Source organism: Salmo salar, chromosome 05 (genome assembly GCF_965601325.2).
Source record: "Salmo salar chromosome 05, fSalSal1, whole genome shotgun sequence".
Taxonomy (NCBI): Eukaryota; Metazoa; Chordata; class Actinopteri; order Salmoniformes; family Salmonidae; genus Salmo; species Salmo salar.
The window spans coordinates 78530393-78553015 of NC_138295.1; positions in this window are offsets into that span (position 1 = coordinate 78530393).

Here is a 22623-nt window from a genome sequence, read left to right on the forward strand (position 1 = left end):
CTATGTATATGACATTAGTTACAGACACCTACAACCATCATACAGGTACTGCTACTACGTATATGACATTAGTTACAGACACCTACAACCATCATACAGGTAGGTACTGCTGCTACGTATATGACATTAGTTACAGACACCTACAACCATCATACAGGTATTGCTGCTACGTATATGACATTAGTTACAGACACCTACAACCCTCATACAGGTACTGCTGCTATGTATATGACATTAGTTACAGACACCTACAACCATCATACAGGTAGGTACTGCTGCAACGTATATGACATTAGTTACAGACACCTACAACCATCATACAGGTAGGTACTGCTACTATGTATATGACATTAGTTACAGACACCTACAACCATCATACAGGTAGGTACTGCTGCTACGTATATGACATTAGTTACAGACACCTACAACCATCATACAGGTAGGTACTGCTGCTACGTATATGACATTAGTTACAGACACCTACAACCCTCATACAGGTACTGCTGCTATGTATATGACATTAGTTACAGACACCTACAACCATCATACAGGTAGGTACTGCTGCTACGTATATGACATTAGTTACAGACACCTACAACCATCATACAGGTAGGTACTGCTGCTATGTATATGACATTAGTTACAGACACCTACAACCATCATACAGGTACTGCTGCTACGTATATGACATTAGTTACAGACACCTACAACCATCATACAGATACTGCTGCTACGTATATGACATTAGTTACAGACACCTACAACCATCATACAGGTAGGTACTGCTGCTATGTATATGACATTAGTTACAGACACCTACAACCATCATACAGGTACTGCTGCTACGTATATGATATTAGTTACAGACACCTACAACCATCATACAGGTACTGCTGCTACGTATATGATATTAGTTACAGACACCTACAACCATCATACAAGTAGGTACTGCTGCTACGTATATGACATTAGTTACAGACACCTACAACCATCATACAGGTACTGCTGCTACGTATATGACATTAGTTACAGACACCTACAACCATCATACAGGTACTGCTGCTACGTATATGACATTAGTTACAGACACCTACAACCATCATACAGGTACTGCTGCTACGTATATGACATTAGTTACAGACACCTACAACCATCATACAGGTACTGCTGCTACGTATATGACATTAGTTACAGACACCTACAACTATCATACAGGTACTGCTGCTACGTATATGACATTAGTTAAAGACACCTACAACCATCATACAGGTACTGCTGCTACGTATATGACATTAGTTACTGACACCTACAACCATCATACAGGTAGGTACTGCTGCTACGTATATGACATTAGTTACAGACACCTACAACCATCATACAGATACTGCTGCTACGTATATGACATTAGTTACAGACACCTACAACCATCATACAGGTAGGTACTGCTGCTACGTATATGACATTAGTTACAGACACCTACAACCATCATACAGGTACTGCTGCTACGTATATGACATTAGTTACAGACACCTACAACCATCATACAGGTACTGCTGCTACGTATATGACATTAGTTACAGACACCTACAACCATCATACAGGTACTGCTGCTACGTATATGACATTAGTTACAGACACCTACAACCATCATACAGGTACTGCTGCTACGTATATGACATTAGTTAGACACCTACAACCATCATACAGGTACTGCTACTACGTATATGACATTAGTTAGACACCTACAACCATCATACAGGTAGGTACTGCTGCTACGTATATGACATTAGTTACAGACACCTACAACCATCATACAGGTACTGCTGCTACGTATATGACATTAGTTACAGACACCTACAACCATCATACAGGTACTGCTGCTATGTATATGACATTAGTTACAGACACCTACAACCATCATACAGGTAGGTACTGCTGCTATGTATATGACATTAGTTACAGACACCTACAACCATCATACAGGTACTGCTGCTACGTATATGACATTAGTTACAGACACCTACAACCATCATACAGATACTGCTGCTACGTATATGACATTAGTTACAGACACCTACAACCATCATACAGGTAGGTACTGCTGCTATGTATATGACATTAGTTACAGACACCTACAACCATCATACAGGTACTGCTGCTACGTACATGATATTAGTTACAGACACCTACAACCATCATACAGGTACTGCTACTACGTATATGACATTAGTTACAGACACCTACAACCATCATACAGGTAGGTACTGCTGCTACGTATATGACATTAGTTACAGACACCTACAACCATCATACAGGTATTGCTGCTACGTATATGACATTAGTTACAGACACCTACAACCATCATACAGGTATTGCTGCTACGTATATGACATTAGTTACAGACACCTACAACCCTCATACAGGTACTGCTGCTATGTATATGACATTAGTTACAGACACCTACAACCATCATACAGGTAGGTACTGCTGCAACGTATATGACATTAGTTACAGACACCTACAACCATCATACAGGTAGGTACTGCTACTATGTATATGACATTAGTTACAGACACCTACAACCATCATACAGGTACTGCTGCTACGTATATGACATTAGTTACAGACACCTACAACCATCATACAGGTACTGCTGCTACGTATATGACATTAGTTAGACACCTACAACCATCATACAGGTACTGCTGCTATGTATATGACATTAGTTACAGACACCTACAACCATCATACAGGTACTGCTGCTACGTATATGACATTAGTTACAGACACCTACAACCATCATACAGGTAGGTACTGCTGCTACGTATATGACATTAGTTACAGACACCTACAACCATCACACAGGTACTGCAGCTACGTATATGACATTAGTTACAGACACCTACAACCATCATACAGATACTGCTGCTACGTATATGACATTAGTTACAGACACCTACAACCATCATACAGGTAGGTACTGCTGCTATGTATATGACATTAGTTACAGACACCTACAACCATCATACAGGTACTGCTGCTACGTATATGATATTAGTTACAGACACCTACAACCATCATACAGGTACTGCTGCTACGTATATGACATTAGTTACAGACACCTACAACCATCATACAGGTAGGTACTGCTGCTTCTTATATGACATTAGTTACAGACACCTACAACCATCATATAGGTACTGCTGCTACATATATGACATTAGTTACAGACACCTACAACCATCATACAGGTAGGTACTGCTGCTACGTATATGACATTAGTTACAGACACCTACAACCATCATACAGGTACTGCTGCTACGTATATGATATTAGTTACAGACACCTACAACCATCATACAGGTACTGCTGCTACGTATATGACATTAGTTACAGACACCTACAACCATCATACAGGTACTGCTGCTACGTATATGACATTAGTTACTGACATCTACAACCATCATACAGGTACTGCTGCTACGTATATGACATTAGTTACAGACACCTACAACCATCATACAGGTAGGTACTGCTGCTACGTATATGACATTAGTTACAGACACCTACAACCATCATACAGGTACTGCTGCTACATATATGACATTAGTTACAGACAACGACAACCATCATACAGGTAGGTACTGCTGCTACGTATATGACATTAGTTACAGACACCTACAACCATCATACAGGTACTGCTGCTACGTATATGACATTAGTTACAGACACCTACAACCATCATACAGGTACTGCTGCTACGTATATGACATTAGTTACAGACACCTACAACCATTATACAGGTAGGTACTGCTGCTACGTATATGACATTAGTTACAGACACCTACAACCATCATACAGGTACTGCTGCTACGTATATGACATTAGTTACAGACACCTACAACCATCATACAGGTACTGCTGCTACGTATATGACATTAGTTACAGACACCTACAACCATCATACAGGTACTGCTGCTACGTATATGACATTAGTTACAGACACCTACAACCATCATACAGGTAGGTACTGCTGCTACGTATATGACATTAGTTACAGACACCTACAACCATCATACAGGTAGGTACTGCTGCTACGTATATGACATTAGTTACAGACACCTACAACCATCATACAGGTAGGTACTGCTGCTACGTATATGACATTAGTTACTGACACCTACAACCATCATACAGGTACTGCTGCTACGTATATGACAATAGTTACAGACACCTACAACCATCATACAGGTACTGCTGCTACGTATATGACATTAGTTACAGACACCTACAACCATCATACAGGTACTGCTGCTACGTATATGACATTAGTTACAGACACCTACAACCATCATACAGGTACTGCTGCTACGTATATGACATTAGTTACAGACACCTACAACCATCTTACAGGTAGGTACTGCTGCTACGTATATGACATTAGTTACAGACACCTACAACCATCATACAGGTACTGCTGCTACGTATATGACATTAGTTACAGACACCTACAACTATCATACAGGTACTGCTGCTACGTATATGACATTAGTTAAAGACACCTACAACCATCATACAGGTACTGCTGCTACGTATATGACATTAGTTACAGACACCTACAACCATCATACAGGTAGGTACTGCTGCTCCGTAATGACATTAGTTACAGACACCTACAACCATCATACAGGTACTGCTGCTACGTATATGACATTAGTTACAGACACCTATAACCATCATACAGGTACTGCTGCTACGTATATGACATTAGTTAAAGACACCTACAACCATCATACAGGTACTGCTGCTACGTATATGACATTAGTTACAGACACCTACAACCATCATACAGGTACTGCTGCTACGTATATGACATTAGTTACAGACACCTACAACCATCATACAGGTACTGCTACTACGTATATGACATTAGTTAGACACCTACAACCATCATACAGGTAGGTACTGCTGCTCCGTAATGACATTAGTTACAGACACCTACAACCATCATACAGGTACTGCTACTACGTATATGACATTAGTTACAGACACCTACAACCATCATACAGGTACTGCTGCTACGTATATGACATTAGTTACAGACACCTACAACCATCATACAGGTACTGCTGCTACGTATATGACATTAGTTACAGACACCTACAACCATCATACAGGTACTGCTGCTATGTATATGACATTAGTTACAGACACCTACAACCATCATACAGGTACTGCTACTACGTATATGACATTAGTTACAGACACCTACAACCATCATACAGGTAGGTACTGCTGCTACGTATATGACATTAGTTACAGACACCTACAACCATCATACAGGTATTGCTGCTACGTATATGACATTAGTTACAGACACCTACAACCCTCATACAGGTACTGCTGCTATGTATATGACATTAGTTACAGACACCTACAACCATCATACAGGTAGGTACTGCTGCTACGTATATGACATTAGTTACAGACACCTACAACCATCATACAGGTAGGTACTGCTGCTATGTATATGACATTAGTTACAGACACCTACAACCATCATACAGGTACTGCTGCTACGTATATGACATTAGTTACAGACACCTACAACCATCATACAGATACTGCTGCTACGTATATGACATTAGTTACAGACACCTACAACCATCATACAGGTAGGTACTGCTGCTATGTATATGACATTAGTTACAGACACCTACAACCATCATACAGGTACTGCTGCTACGTATATGATATTAGTTACAGACACCTACAACCATCATACAGGTACTGCTGCTACGTATATGATATTAGTTACAGACACCTACAACCATCATACAAGTAGGTACTGCTGCTACGTATATGACATTAGTTACAGACACCTACAACCATCATACAGGTACTGCTGCTACGTATATGACATTAGTTACAGACACCTACAACCATCATACAGGTACTGCTGCTACGTATATGACATTAGTTACAGACACCTACAACCATCATACAGGTACTGCTGCTACGTATATGACATTAGTTACAGACACCTACAACCATCATACAGGTACTGCTGCTACGTATATGACATTAGTTACAGACACCTACAACTATCATACAGGTACTGCTGCTACGTATATGACATTAGTTAAAGACACCTACAACCATCATACAGGTACTGCTGCTACGTATATGACATTAGTTACTGACACCTACAACCATCATACAGGTAGGTACTGCTGCTACGTATATGACATTAGTTACAGACACCTACAACCATCATACAGATACTGCTGCTACGTATATGACATTAGTTACAGACACCTACAACCATCATACAGGTAGGTACTGCTGCTACGTATATGACATTAGTTACAGACACCTACAACCATCATACAGGTACTGCTGCTACGTATATGACATTAGTTACAGACACCTACAACCATCATACAGGTACTGCTACTACGTATATGACATTAGTTAGACACCTACAACCATCATACAGGTAGGTACTGCTGCTACGTATATGACATTAGTTACAGACACCTACAACCATCATACAGGTACTGCTGCTACGTATATGACATTAGTTACAGACACCTACAACCATCATACAGGTACTGCTGCTATGTATATGACATTAGTTACAGACACCTACAACCATCATACAGGTACTGCTACTACGTATATGACATTAGTTACAGACACCTACAACCATCATACAGGTAGGTACTGCTGCTACGTATATGACATTAGTTACAGACACCTACAACCATCATACAGGTATTGCTGCTACGTATATGACATTAGTTACAGACACCTACAACCCTCATACAGGTACTGCTGCTATGTATATGACATTAGTTACAGACACCTACAACCATCATACAGGTAGGTACTGCTGCAACGTATATGACATTAGTTACAGACACCTACAACCATCATACAGGTAGGTACTGCTACTATGTATATGACATTAGTTACAGACACCTACAACCATCATACAGGTAGGTACTGCTGCTACGTATATGACATTAGTTACAGACACCTACAACCCTCATACAGGTACTGCTGCTATGTATATGACATTAGTTACAGACACCTACAACCATCATACAGGTAGGTACTGCTGCTACGTATATGACATTAGTTACAGACACCTACAACCATCATACAGGTAGGTACTGCTGCTATGTATATGACATTAGTTACAGACACCTACAACCATCATACAGGTACTGCTGCTACGTATATGACATTAGTTACAGACACCTACAACCATCATACAGATACTGCTGCTACGTATATGACATTAGTTACAGACACCTACAACCATCATACAGGTAGGTACTGCTGCTATGTATATGACATTAGTTACAGACACCTACAACCATCATACAGGTACTGCTGCTACGTATATGATATTAGTTACAGACACCTACAACCATCATACAGGTACTGCTGCTACGTATATGATATTAGTTACAGACACCTACAACCATCATACAAGTACTGCTGCTACGTATATGACATTAGTTACAGACACCTACAACCATCATACAGGTAGGTACTGCTGCTACGTATATGACATTAGTTACAGACACCTACAACCATCATACAGGTACTGCTGCTACGTATATGACATTAGTTACAGACACCTACAACCATCATACAGGTAGGTACTGCTGCTACGTATATGACATTAGTTACAGACACCTACAACCATCATACAGGTACTGCTGCTACGTATATGACATTAGTTACAGACACCTACAACCATCATACAGGTACTGCTGCTACGTATATGACATTAGTTACAGACACCTACAACCATCATACAGGTACTGCTGCTACGTATATGACATTAGTTACAGACACCTACAACCATCATACAGGTACTGCTGCTACGTATATGACATTAGTTACAGACACCTACAACTATCATACAGGTACTGCTGCTACGTATATGACATTAGTTAAAGACACCTACAACCATCATACAGGTACTGCTGCTACGTATATGACATTAGTTACTGACACCTACAACCATCATACAGGTAGGTACTGCTGCTACGTATATGACATTAGTTACAGACACCTACAACCATCATACAGATACTGCTGCTACGTATATGACATTAGTTACAGACACCTACAACCATCATACAGGTAGGTACTGCTGCTACGTATATGACATTAGTTACAGACACCTACAACCATCATACAGGTAGGTACTGCTGCTACGTATATGACATTAGTTACAGACACCTACAACCATCATACAGGTACTGCTGCTACGTATATGACATTAGTTACAGACACCTACAACCATCATACAGGTACTGCTGCTATGTATATGACATTAGTTACAGACACCTACAACCATCATACAGGTACTGCTACTACGTATATGACATTAGTTACAGACACCTACAACCATCATACAGGTAGGTACTGCTGCTACGTATATGACATTAGTTACAGACACCTACAACCATCATACAGGTATTGCTGCTACGTATATGACATTAGTTACAGACACCTACAACCCTCATACAGGTACTGCTGCTATGTATATGACATTAGTTACAGACACCTACAACCATCATACAGGTAGGTACTGCTGCAACGTATATGACATTAGTTACAGACACCTACAACCATCATACAGGTAGGTACTGCTACTATGTATATGACATTAGTTACAGACACCTACAACCATCATACAGGTAGGTACTGCTGCTACGTATATGACATTAGTTACAGACACCTACAACCATCATACAGGTAGGTACTGCTGCTACGTATATGACATTAGTTACAGACACCTACAACCCTCATACAGGTACTGCTGCTATGTATATGACATTAGTTACAGACACCTACAACCATCATACAGGTAGGTACTGCTGCTACGTATATGACATTAGTTACAGACACCTACAACCATCATACAGGTAGGTACTGCTGCTATGTATATGACATTAGTTACAGACACCTACAACCATCATACAGGTACTGCTGCTACGTATATGACATTAGTTACAGACACCTACAACCATCATACAGATACTGCTGCTACGTATATGACATTAGTTACAGACACCTACAACCATCATACAGGTAGGTACTGCTGCTATGTATATGACATTAGTTACAGACACCTACAACCATCATACAGGTACTGCTGCTACGTATATGATATTAGTTACAGACACCTACAACCATCATACAGGTACTGCTGCTACGTATATGATATTAGTTACAGACACCTACAACCATCATACAAGTAGGTACTGCTGCTACGTATATGACATTAGTTACAGACACCTACAACCATCATACAGGTACTGCTGCTACGTATATGACATTAGTTACAGACACCTACAACCATCATACAGGTACTGCTGCTACGTATATGACATTAGTTACAGACACCTACAACCATCATACAGGTACTGCTGCTACGTATATGACATTAGTTACAGACACCTACAACCATCATACAGGTACTGCTGCTACGTATATGACATTAGTTACAGACACCTACAACTATCATACAGGTACTGCTGCTACGTATATGACATTAGTTAAAGACACCTACAACCATCATACAGGTACTGCTGCTACGTATATGACATTAGTTACTGACACCTACAACCATCATACAGGTAGGTACTGCTGCTACGTATATGACATTAGTTACAGACACCTACAACCATCATACAGATACTGCTGCTACGTATATGACATTAGTTACAGACACCTACAACCATCATACAGGTAGGTACTGCTGCTACGTATATGACATTAGTTACAGACACCTACAACCATCATACAGGTACTGCTGCTACGTATATGACATTAGTTACAGACACCTACAACCATCATACAGGTACTGCTGCTACGTATATGACATTAGTTACAGACACCTACAACCATCATACAGGTACTGCTGCTACGTATATGACATTAGTTACAGACACCTACAACCATCATACAGGTACTGCTGCTACGTATATGACATTAGTTAGACACCTACAACCATCATACAGGTACTGCTACTACGTATATGACATTAGTTACAGACACCTACAACCATCATACAGGTACTGCTACTACGTATATGACATTAGTTAGACACCTACAACCATCATACAGGTAGGTACTGCTGCTACGTATATGACATTAGTTACAGACACCTACAACCATCATACAGGTACTGCTGCTACGTATATGACATTAGTTACAGACACCTACAACCATCATACAGGTACTGCTGCTATGTATATGACATTAGTTACAGACACCTACAACCATCATACAGGTAGGTACTGCTGCTATGTATATGACATTAGTTACAGACACCTACAACCATCATACAGGTACTGCTGCTACGTATATGACATTAGTTACAGACACCTACAACCATCATACAGATACTGCTGCTACGTATATGACATTAGTTACAGACACCTACAACCATCATACAGGTAGGTACTGCTGCTATGTATATGACATTAGTTACAGACACCTACAACCATCATACAGGTACTGCTGCTACGTACATGATATTAGTTACAGACACCTACAACCATCATACAGGTACTGCTACTACGTATATGACATTAGTTACAGACACCTACAACCATCATACAGGTAGGTACTGCTGCTACGTATATGACATTAGTTACAGACACCTACAACCATCATACAGGTATTGCTGCTACGTATATGACATTAGTTACAGACACCTACAACCATCATACAGGTATTGCTGCTACGTATATGACATTAGTTACAGACACCTACAACCCTCATACAGGTACTGCTGCTATGTATATGACATTAGTTACAGACACCTACAACCATCATACAGGTAGGTACTGCTGCAACGTATATGACATTAGTTACAGACACCTACAACCATCATACAGGTAGGTACTGCTACTATGTATATGACATTAGTTACAGACACCTACAACCATCATACAGGTACTGCTGCTACGTATATGACATTAGTTACAGACACCTACAACCATCATACAGATACTGCTGCTACGTATATGACATTAGTTACAGACACCTACAACCATCATACAGGTAGGTACTGCTGCTATGTATATGACATTAGTTACAGACACCTACAACCATCATACAGGTACTGCTGCTACGTATATGATATTAGTTACAGACACCTACAACCATCATACAGGTACTGCTGCTACGTATATGATATTAGTTACAGACACCTACAACCATCATACAAGTAGGTACTGCTGCTACGTATATGACATTAGTTACAGACACCTACAACCATCAGACAGGTACTGCTGCTACGTATATGACATTAGTTACAGACACCTACAACCATCATACAGGTACTGCTGCTACGTATATGACATTAGTTACAGACACCTACAACCATCATACAGGTACTGCTGCTACGTATATGACATTAGTTACAGACACCTACAACAATCATACAGGTACTGCTGCTACGTATATGACATTAGTTATAGACACCTACAACCATCATACAGGTACTGCTGCTACGTATATGACAATAGTTACAGACACCTACAACCATCATACAGGTACTGCTGCTACGTATATGACATTAGTTACAGACACCTACAACCATCATACAGGTAGGTACTGCTGCTACGTATATGATATTAGTTACAGACACCTACAACCATCATACAGGTAGGTACTGCTGCTACGTATATGACATTAGTTACAGACACCTACAACCATCATACAGGTACTGCTGCTACGTATATGACATTAGTTACAGACACCTACAACCATCATACAGGTACTGCTGCTACGTATATGACATTAGTTATAGACACCTACAACCATCATACAGGTACTGCTGCTACGTATATGACATTAGTTACAGACACCTACAACCATCATACAGGTACTGCTGCTACGTATATGACATTAGTTACAGACACCTACAACCATCATATAGGTACTGCTGCTACATATATGACATTAGTTACAGACACCTACAACCATCATACAGGTACTGCTGCTACGTATATGACATTAGTTACAGACACCTACAACCATCATACAGGTACTGCTGCTACGTATATGACATTAGTTACAGACACCTACAACCATCATACAGGTAGGTACTGCTGCTATGTATATGACATTAGTTACAGACACCTACAACCATCATACAGGTACTGCTGCTACGTATATGACATTAGTTACAGACACCTACAACCATCATACAGATACTGCTGCTACGTATATGACATTAGTTACAGACACCTACAACCATCATACAGGTAGGTACTGCTGCTATGTATATGACATTAGTTACAGACACCTACAACCATCATACAGGTACTGCTGCTACGTATATGATATTAGTTACAGACACCTACAACCATCATACAGGTACTGCTGCTACGTATATGATATTAGTTACAGACACCTACAACCATCATACAAGTAGGTACTGCTGCTACGTATATGACATTAGTTACAGACACCTACAACCATCATACAGGTACTGCTGCTACGTATATGACATTAGTTACAGACACCTACAACCATCATACAGGTACTGCTGCTACGTATATGACATTAGTTACAGACACCTACAACTATCATACAGGTACTGCTGCTACGTATATGACATTAGTTAAAGACACCTACAACCATCATACAGGTACTGCTGCTACGTATATGACATTAGTTACTGACACCTACAACCATCATACAGGTAGGTACTGCTGCTACGTATATGACATTAGTTACAGACACCTACAACCATCATACAGATACTGCTGCTACGTATATGACATTAGTTACAGACACCTACAACCATCATACAGGTAGGTACTGCTGCTACGTATATGACATTAGTTACAGACACCTACAACCATCATACAGGTACTGCTGCTACGTATATGACATTAGTTACAGACACCTACAACTATCATACAGGTACTGCTGCTACGTATATGACATTAGTTAAAGACACCTACAACCATCATACAGGTACTGCTGCTACGTATATGACATTAGTTACTGACACCTACAACCATCATACAGGTAGGTACTGCTGCTACGTATATGACATTAGTTACAGACACCTACAACCATCATACAGATACTGCTGCTACGTATATGACATTAGTTACAGACACCTACAACCATCATACAGGTAGGTACTGCTGCTACGTATATGACATTAGTTACAGACACCTACAACCATCATACAGGTACTGCTGCTACGTATATGACATTAGTTACAGACACCTACAACCATCATACAGGTAGGTACTGCTGCTACGTATATGACATTAGTTACAGACACCTACAACCATCATACAGGTACTGCTGCTACGTATATGACATTAGTTACAGACACCTACAACCATCATACAGGTATTGCTGCTACGTATATGACATTAGTTACAGACACCTACAACCCTCATACAGGTACTGCTGCTATGTATATGACATTAGTTACAGACACCTACAACCATCATACAGGTAGGTACTGCTGCAACGTATATGACATTAGTTACAGACACCTACAACCATCATACAGGTAGGTACTGCTACTATGTATATGACATTAGTTACAGACACCTACAACCATCATACAGGTACTGCTGCTACGTATATGACATTAGTTACAGACACCTACAACCATCATACAGATACTGCTGCTACGTATATGACATTAGTTACAGACACCTACAACCATCATACAGGTAGGTACTGCTGCTATGTATATGACATTAGTTACAGACACCTACAACCATCATACAGGTACTGCTGCTACGTATATGATATTAGTTACAGACACCTACAACCATCATACAGGTACTGCTGCTACGTATATGATATTAGTTACAGACACCTACAACCATCATACAAGTAGGTACTGCTGCTACGTATATGACATTAGTTACAGACACCTACAACCATCATACAGGTACTGCTGCTACGTATATGACATTAGTTACAGACACCTACAACCATCATACAGGTACTGCTGCTACGTATATGACATTAGTTACAGACACCTACAACCATCATACAGGTACTGCTGCTACGTATATGACATTAGTTACAGACACCTACAACCATCATACAGGTAGGTACTGCTACTAAGTATATGACATTAGTTACAGACACCTACATCCATCATACAGGTACTGCTGCTACGTATATGACATTAGTTACAGACACCTACAACCATCATACAGGTACTGCTGCTACGTATATGACATTAGTTACAGACACCTACAACCATCATACAGGTACTGCTGCTACGTATATGACATTAGTTACAGACACCTACAACCATCATACAGGTACTGCTGCTACGTATATGACATTAGTTACAGACACCTACAACCATCATACAGGTACTGCTGCTACGTATATGACATTAGTTACAGACACCTACAACAATCATACAGGTACTGCTGCTACGTATATGACATTAGTTATAGACACCTACAACCATCATACAGGTACTGCTGCTACGTATATGACATTAGTTACAGACACCTACAACCATCATACAGGTACTGCTGCTACGTATATGACATTAGTTACAGACACCTACAACCATCATACAGGTAGGTACTGCTGCTACGTATATGATATTAGTTACAGACACCTACAACCATCATACAGGTAGGTACTGCTGCTACGTATATGACATTAGTTACAGACACCTACAACCATCATACAGGTACTGCTGCTACGTATATGACATTAGTTATAGACACCTACAACCATCATACAGGTACTGCTGCTACGTATATGACATTAGTTACAGACACCTACAACCATCATACAGGTACTGCTGCTACGTATATGACATTAGTTATAGACACCTACAACCATCATACAGGTACTGCTGCTACGTATATGACATTAGTTACAGACACCTACAACCATCATACAGGTACTGCTGCTACGTATATGACATTAGTTACAGACACCTACAACCATCATACAGGTAGGTACTGCTGCTACGTATATGACATTAGTTACAGACACCTACAACCATCATATAGGTACTGCTGCTACATATATGACATTAGTTACAGACACCTACAACCATCATACAGGTACTGCTGCTACGTATATGACATTAGTTAAAGACACCTACAACCATCATACAGGTACTGCTGCTACGTATATGACATTAGTTACAGACACCTACAACCATCATACAGGTACTGCTGCTACGTATATGACATTAGTTACAGACACCTACAACCATCATACAGGTAGGTACTGCTGCTACGTATATGACATTAGTTACAGACACCTACAACCATCATACAGGTACTGCTGCTACGTATATGACATTAGTTACAGACACCTACAACCATCATACAGGTACTGCTGCTACGTATATGACATTAGTTACAGACACCTACAACCATCATACAGGTACTGCTGCTACGTATATGACATTAGTTACAGACACCTACAACCATCATACAGGTACTGCTGCTACGTATATGACATTAGTTACAGACACCTACAACCATCATACAGGTACTGCTGCTACGTATATGACATTAGTTACAGACACCTACAACCATCATACAGGTACTGCTACTACGTATATGACATTAGTTACAGACACCTACAACCATCATACAGGTACTGCTGCTACGTATATGATATTAGTTACAGACACCTACAACCATCATACAGGTAGGTACTGCTGCTACGTATATGACATTAGTTACAGACACCTACAACCATCATACAGGTACTGCTGCTACGTATATGACATTAGTTACAGACACCTACAACCATCATACAGGTACTGCTGCTACGTATATGACATTAGTTATAGACACCTACAACCATCATACAGGTACTGCTGCTACGTATATGACATTAGTTACAGACACCTACAACCATCATACAGGTACTGCTGCTACGTATATGACATTAGTTACAGACACCTACAACCATCATACAGGTAGGTACTGCTGCTACTTATATGACATTAGTTACAGACACCTACAACCATCATATAGGTACTGCTGCTACGTATATGACATTAGTTACAGACACCTACAACCATCATACAGGTAGGTACTGCTGCTATGTATATGACATTAGTTACAGACACCTACAACCATCATACAGGTACTGCTGCTACATATATGACATTAGTTACAGACACCTACAACCATCATACAGGTACTGCTGCTACGTATATGACATTAGTTACAGACACCTACAACCATCATACAGGTAGGTACTGCTGCTATGTATATGACATTAGTTACAGACACCTACAACCATCATACAGGTACTGCTGCTACGTATATGACATTAGTTACAGACACCTACAACCATCATACAGATACTGCTGCTACGTATATGACATTAGTTACAGACACCTACAACCATCATACAGGTAGGTACTGCTGCTATGTATATGACATTAGTTACAGACACCTACAACCATCATACAGGTACTGCTGCTACGTACATGATATTAGTTACAGACACCTACAACCATCATACAGGTACTGCTGCTACGTATATGATATTAGTTACAGACACCTACAACCATCATACAAGTAGGTACTGCTGCTACGTATATGACATTAGTTACAGACACCTACAACCATCATACAGGTACTGCTGCTACGTATATGACATTAGTTACAGACACCTACAACCATCATACAGGTACTGCTGCTACGTATATGACATTAGTTACAGACACCTACAACCATCATACAGGTACTGCTGCTACGTATATGACATTAGTTACAGACACCTACAACCATCATACAGGTACTGCTGCTACGTATATGACATTAGTTACAGACACCTACAACTATCATACAGGTACTGCTGCTACGTATATGACATTAGTTAAAGACACCTACAACCATCATACAGGTACTGCTGCTACGTATATGACATTAGTTACTGACACCTACAACCATCATACAGGTAGGTACTGCTGCTACGTATATGACATTAGTTACAGACACCTACAACCATCATACAGATACTGCTGCTACGTATATGACATTAGTTACAGACACCTACAACCATCATACAGGTAGGTACTGCTGCTACGTATATGACATTAGTTACAGACACCTACAACCATCATACAGGTACTGCTGCTACGTATATGACATTAGTTACAGACACCTACAACCATCATACAGGTACTGCTACTACGTATATGACATTAGTTACAGACACCTACAACCATCATACAGGTACTGCTACTACGTATATGACATTAGTTAGACACCTACAACCATCATACAGGTAGGTACTGCTGCTACGTATATGACATTAGTTACAGACACCTACAACCATCATACAGGTACTGCTACTACGTATATGACATTAGTTAGACACCTACAACCATCATACAGGTAGGTACTGCTGCTACGTATATGACATTAGTTACAGACACCTACAACCATCATACAGGTACTGCTGCTACGTATATGACATTAGTTACAGACACCTACAACCATCATACAGGTACTGCTGCTATGTATATGACATTAGTTACAGACACCTACAACCATCATACAGGTACTGCTACTACGTATATGACATTAGTTACAGACACCTACAACCATCATACAGGTAGGTACTGCTGCTACGTATATGACATTAGTTACAGACACCTACAACCATCATACAGGTATTGCTGCTACGTATATGACATTAGTTACAGACACCTACAACCCTCATACAGGTACTGCTGCTATGTATATGACATTAGTTACAGACACCTACAACCATCATACAGGTAGGTACTGCTGCAACGTATATGACATTAGTTACAGACACCTACAACCATCATACAGGTAGGTACTGCTACTATGTATATGACATTAGTTACAGACACCTACAACCATCATACAGGTACTGCTGCTACGTATATGACATTAGTTACAGACACCTACAACCATCATACAGATACTGCTGCTACGTATATGACATTAGTTACAGACACCTACAACCATCATACAGGTAGGTACTGCTGCTATGTATATGACATTAGTTACAGACACCTACAACCATCATACAGGTACTGCTGCTACGTATATGATATTAGTTACAGACACCTACAACCATCATACAGGTACTGCTGCTACGTATATGATATTAGTTACAGACACCTACAACCATCATACAAGTAGGTACTGCTGCTACGTATATGACATTAGTTACAGACACCTACAACCATCATACAGGTACTGCTGCTACGTATATGACATTAGTTACAGACACCTACAACCATCATACAGGTACTGCTGCTACGTATATGACATTAGTTACAGACACCTACAACCATCATACAGGTACTGCTGCTACGTATATGACATTAGTTACAGACACCTACAACCATCATACAGGTAGGTACTGCTACTAAGTATATGACATTAGTTACAGACACCTACATCCATCATACAGGTACTGCTGCTACGTATATGACATTAGTTACAGACACCTACAACCATCATACAGGTACTGCTGCTACGTATATGACATTAGTTACAGACACCTACAACCATCATACAGGTACTGCTGCTACGTATATGACATTAGTTACAGACACCTACAACCATCATACAGGTACTGCTGCTACGTATATGACATTAGTTACAGACACCTACAACCATCATACAGGTACTGCTGCTACGTATATGACATTAGTTACAGACACCTACAACAATCATACAGGTACTGCTGCTACGTATATGACATTAGTTATAGACACCTACAACCATCATACAGGTACTGCTGCTACGTATATGACATTAGTTACAGACACCTACAACCATCATACAGGTACTGCTGCTACGTATATGACATTAGTTACAGACACCTACAACCATCATACAGGTAGGTACTGCTGCTACGTATATGATATTAGTTACTGACACCTACAACCATCATACAGGTAGGTACTGCTGCTACGTATATGACATTAGTTACAGACACCTACAACCATCATACAGGTACTGCTGCTACGTATATGACATTAGTTACAGACACCTACAACCATCATACAGGTACTGCTGCTACGTATATGACATTAGTTATAGACACCTACAACCATCATACAGGTACTGCTGCTACGTATATGACATTAGTTACAGACACCTACAACCATCATACAGGTACTGCTGCTACGTATATGACATTAGTTACAGACACCTACAACCATCATACAGGTAGGTACTGCTGCTACTTATATGACATTAGTTACAGACACCTACAACCATCATATAGGTACTGCTGCTACATATATGACATTAGTTACAGACACCTACAACCATCATACAGGTACTGCTGCTACGTATATGACATTAGTTACAGACACCTACAACCATCATACAGGTACTGCTGCTACGTATATGACATTAGTTACAGACACCTACAACCATCATACAGGTACTGCTGCTACGTATATGACATTAGTTACAGACACCTACAACCATCATACAGGTAGGTACTGCTGCTACGTATATGACATTAGTTACAGACACCTACAACCATCATACAGGTACTGCTGCTACGTATATGATATTAGTTACAGACACCTACAACCATCATATAGGTACTGCTGCTACGTATATGACATTAGTTACAGACACCTACAACCATCATACAGGTACTGCTGCTACGTATATGACATTAGTTACAGACACCTACAACCATCATACAGGTACTGCTGCTACGTATATGACATTAGTTACAGACACCTACAACCATCATACAGGTACTGCTGCTACGTATATGACATTAGTTACAGACACCTACAACCATCATACAGGTACTGCTGCTACGTATATGACATTAGTTACAGACACCTACAACCATTATACAGGTAGGTACTGCTGCTACGTATATGACATTAGTTACAGACACCTACAACCATCATACAGGTACTGCTGCTACGTATATGACATTAGTTACAGACACCTACAACCATCATACAGGTACTGCTGCTACGTATATGACATTAGTTACAGACACCTACAACCATCATACAGGTACTGCTGCTACGTATATGACATTAGTTACAGACACCTACAACCATCATACAGGTACTGCTACTACGTATATGACATTAGTTACAGACACCTACAACCATCATACAGGTACTGCTGCTACATATATGACATTAGTTACAGACACCTACAACCATCATACAGGTACTGCTGCTACATATATGACATTAGTTACAGATACCTACAACCATCATACAGGTAGGTACTGCTGCTACGTATATGACATTAGTTACAGACACCTACAACCATCACACAGGTACTGCAGCTACGTATATGACATTAGTTACAGACACCTACAACCATCATACAGATACTGCTGCTACGTATATGACATTAGTTACAGACACCTACAACCATCATACAGGTAGGTACTGCTGCTATGTATATGACATTAGTTACAGACACCTACAACCATCATACAGGTACTGCTGCTACGTATATGATATTAGTTACAGACACCTACAACCATCATATAGGTACTGCTGCTACATATATGACATTAGTTACAGACACCTACAACCATCATACAGGTACTGCTGCTACGTATATGACATTAGTTACAGACACCTACAACCATCATACAGGTACTGCTGCTACGTATATGACATTAGTTACAGACACCTACAACCATCATACAGGTACTGCTGCTACGTATATGACATTAGTTACAGACACCTACAACCATCATACAGGTAGGTACTGCTGCTACGTATATGACATTAGTTACAGACACCTACAACCATCATACAGGTACTGCTGCTACGTATATGATATTAGTTACAGACACCTACAACCATCATACAGGTACTGCTGCTACGTATATGACATTAGTTACAGACACCTACAACCATCATACAGGTAGGTACTGCTGCTACGTATATGACATTAGTTACAGACACCTACAACCATCATACAGGTACTGCTGCTACGTATATGACATTAGTTACAGACACCTACAACCATCATACAGGTACTGCTGCTACGTATATGACATTAGTTACAGACACCTACAACCATCATACAGGTACTGCTGCTACGTATATGACATTAGTTACAGACACCTACAACCATCATACAGGTACTGCTGCTACATATATGACATTAGTTACAGACAACGACAACCATCATACAGGTACTGCTGCTACGTATATGACATTAGTTACAGACACCTACAACCATCATACAGGTACTGCTGCTACGTATATGACATTAGTTACAGACACCTACAACCATCATACAGGTACTGCTGCTACGTATATGACATTAGTTACAGACACCTACAACCATTATACAGGTAGGTACTGCTGCTACGTATATGACATTAGTTACAGACACCTACAACCATCATACAGGTACTGCTGCTACGTATATGACATTAGTTACAGACACCTACAACCATCATACAGGTACTGCTGCTACGTATATGACATTAGTTACAGACACCTACAACCATCATACAGGTACTGCTGCTACGTATATGACATTAGTTACAGACACCTACAACCATCATACAGGTACTGCTACTACGTATATGACATTAGTTACAGACACCTACAACCATCATACAGGTACTGCTGCTACGTATATGACATTAGTTACAGACACCTACAACCATCATACAGGTACTGCTGCTACATATATGACATTAGTTACAGACACCTACAACCATCATACAGGTAGGTACTGCTGCTACGTATATGACATTAGTTACAGACACCTACAACCATCACACAGGTACTGCAGCTACGTATATGACATTAGTTACAGACACCTACAACCATCATACAGATACTGCTGCTACGTATATGACATTAGTTACAGACACCTACAACCATCATACAGGTAGGTACTGCTGCTATGTATATGACATTAGTTACAGACACCTACAACCATCATACAGGTACTGCTGCTACGTATATGATATTAGTTACAGACACCTACAACCATCATACAGGTACTGCTGCTACGTATATGATATTAGTTACAGACACCTACAACCATCATACAGGTAGGTACTGCTGCTACGTATATGACATTAGTTACAGACACCTACAACCATCATACAGGTACTGCTGCTACGTATATGACATTAGTTACAGACACCTACAACCATCATACAGGTACTGCTGCTACGTATATGACATTAGTTACAGACACCTACAACCATCATACAGGTACTGCTGCTACGTATATGACATTAGTTACAGACACCTACAACCATCATACAGGTACTGCTGCTACGTATATGACATTAGTTACAGACACCTACAACCATCATACAGGTAGGTACTGCTGCTACGTATATGACATTAGTTACAGACACCTACAACCATCATACAGGTACTGCTGCTACGTATATGATATTAGTTACAGACACCTACAACCATCATACAGGTACTGCTGCTACGTATATGACATTAGTTACAGACACCTACAACCATCATACAGGTAGGTACTGCTGCTACGTATATGACATTAGTTACAGACACCTACAACCATCATACAGGTACTGCTGCTACGTATATGACATTAGTTACAGACA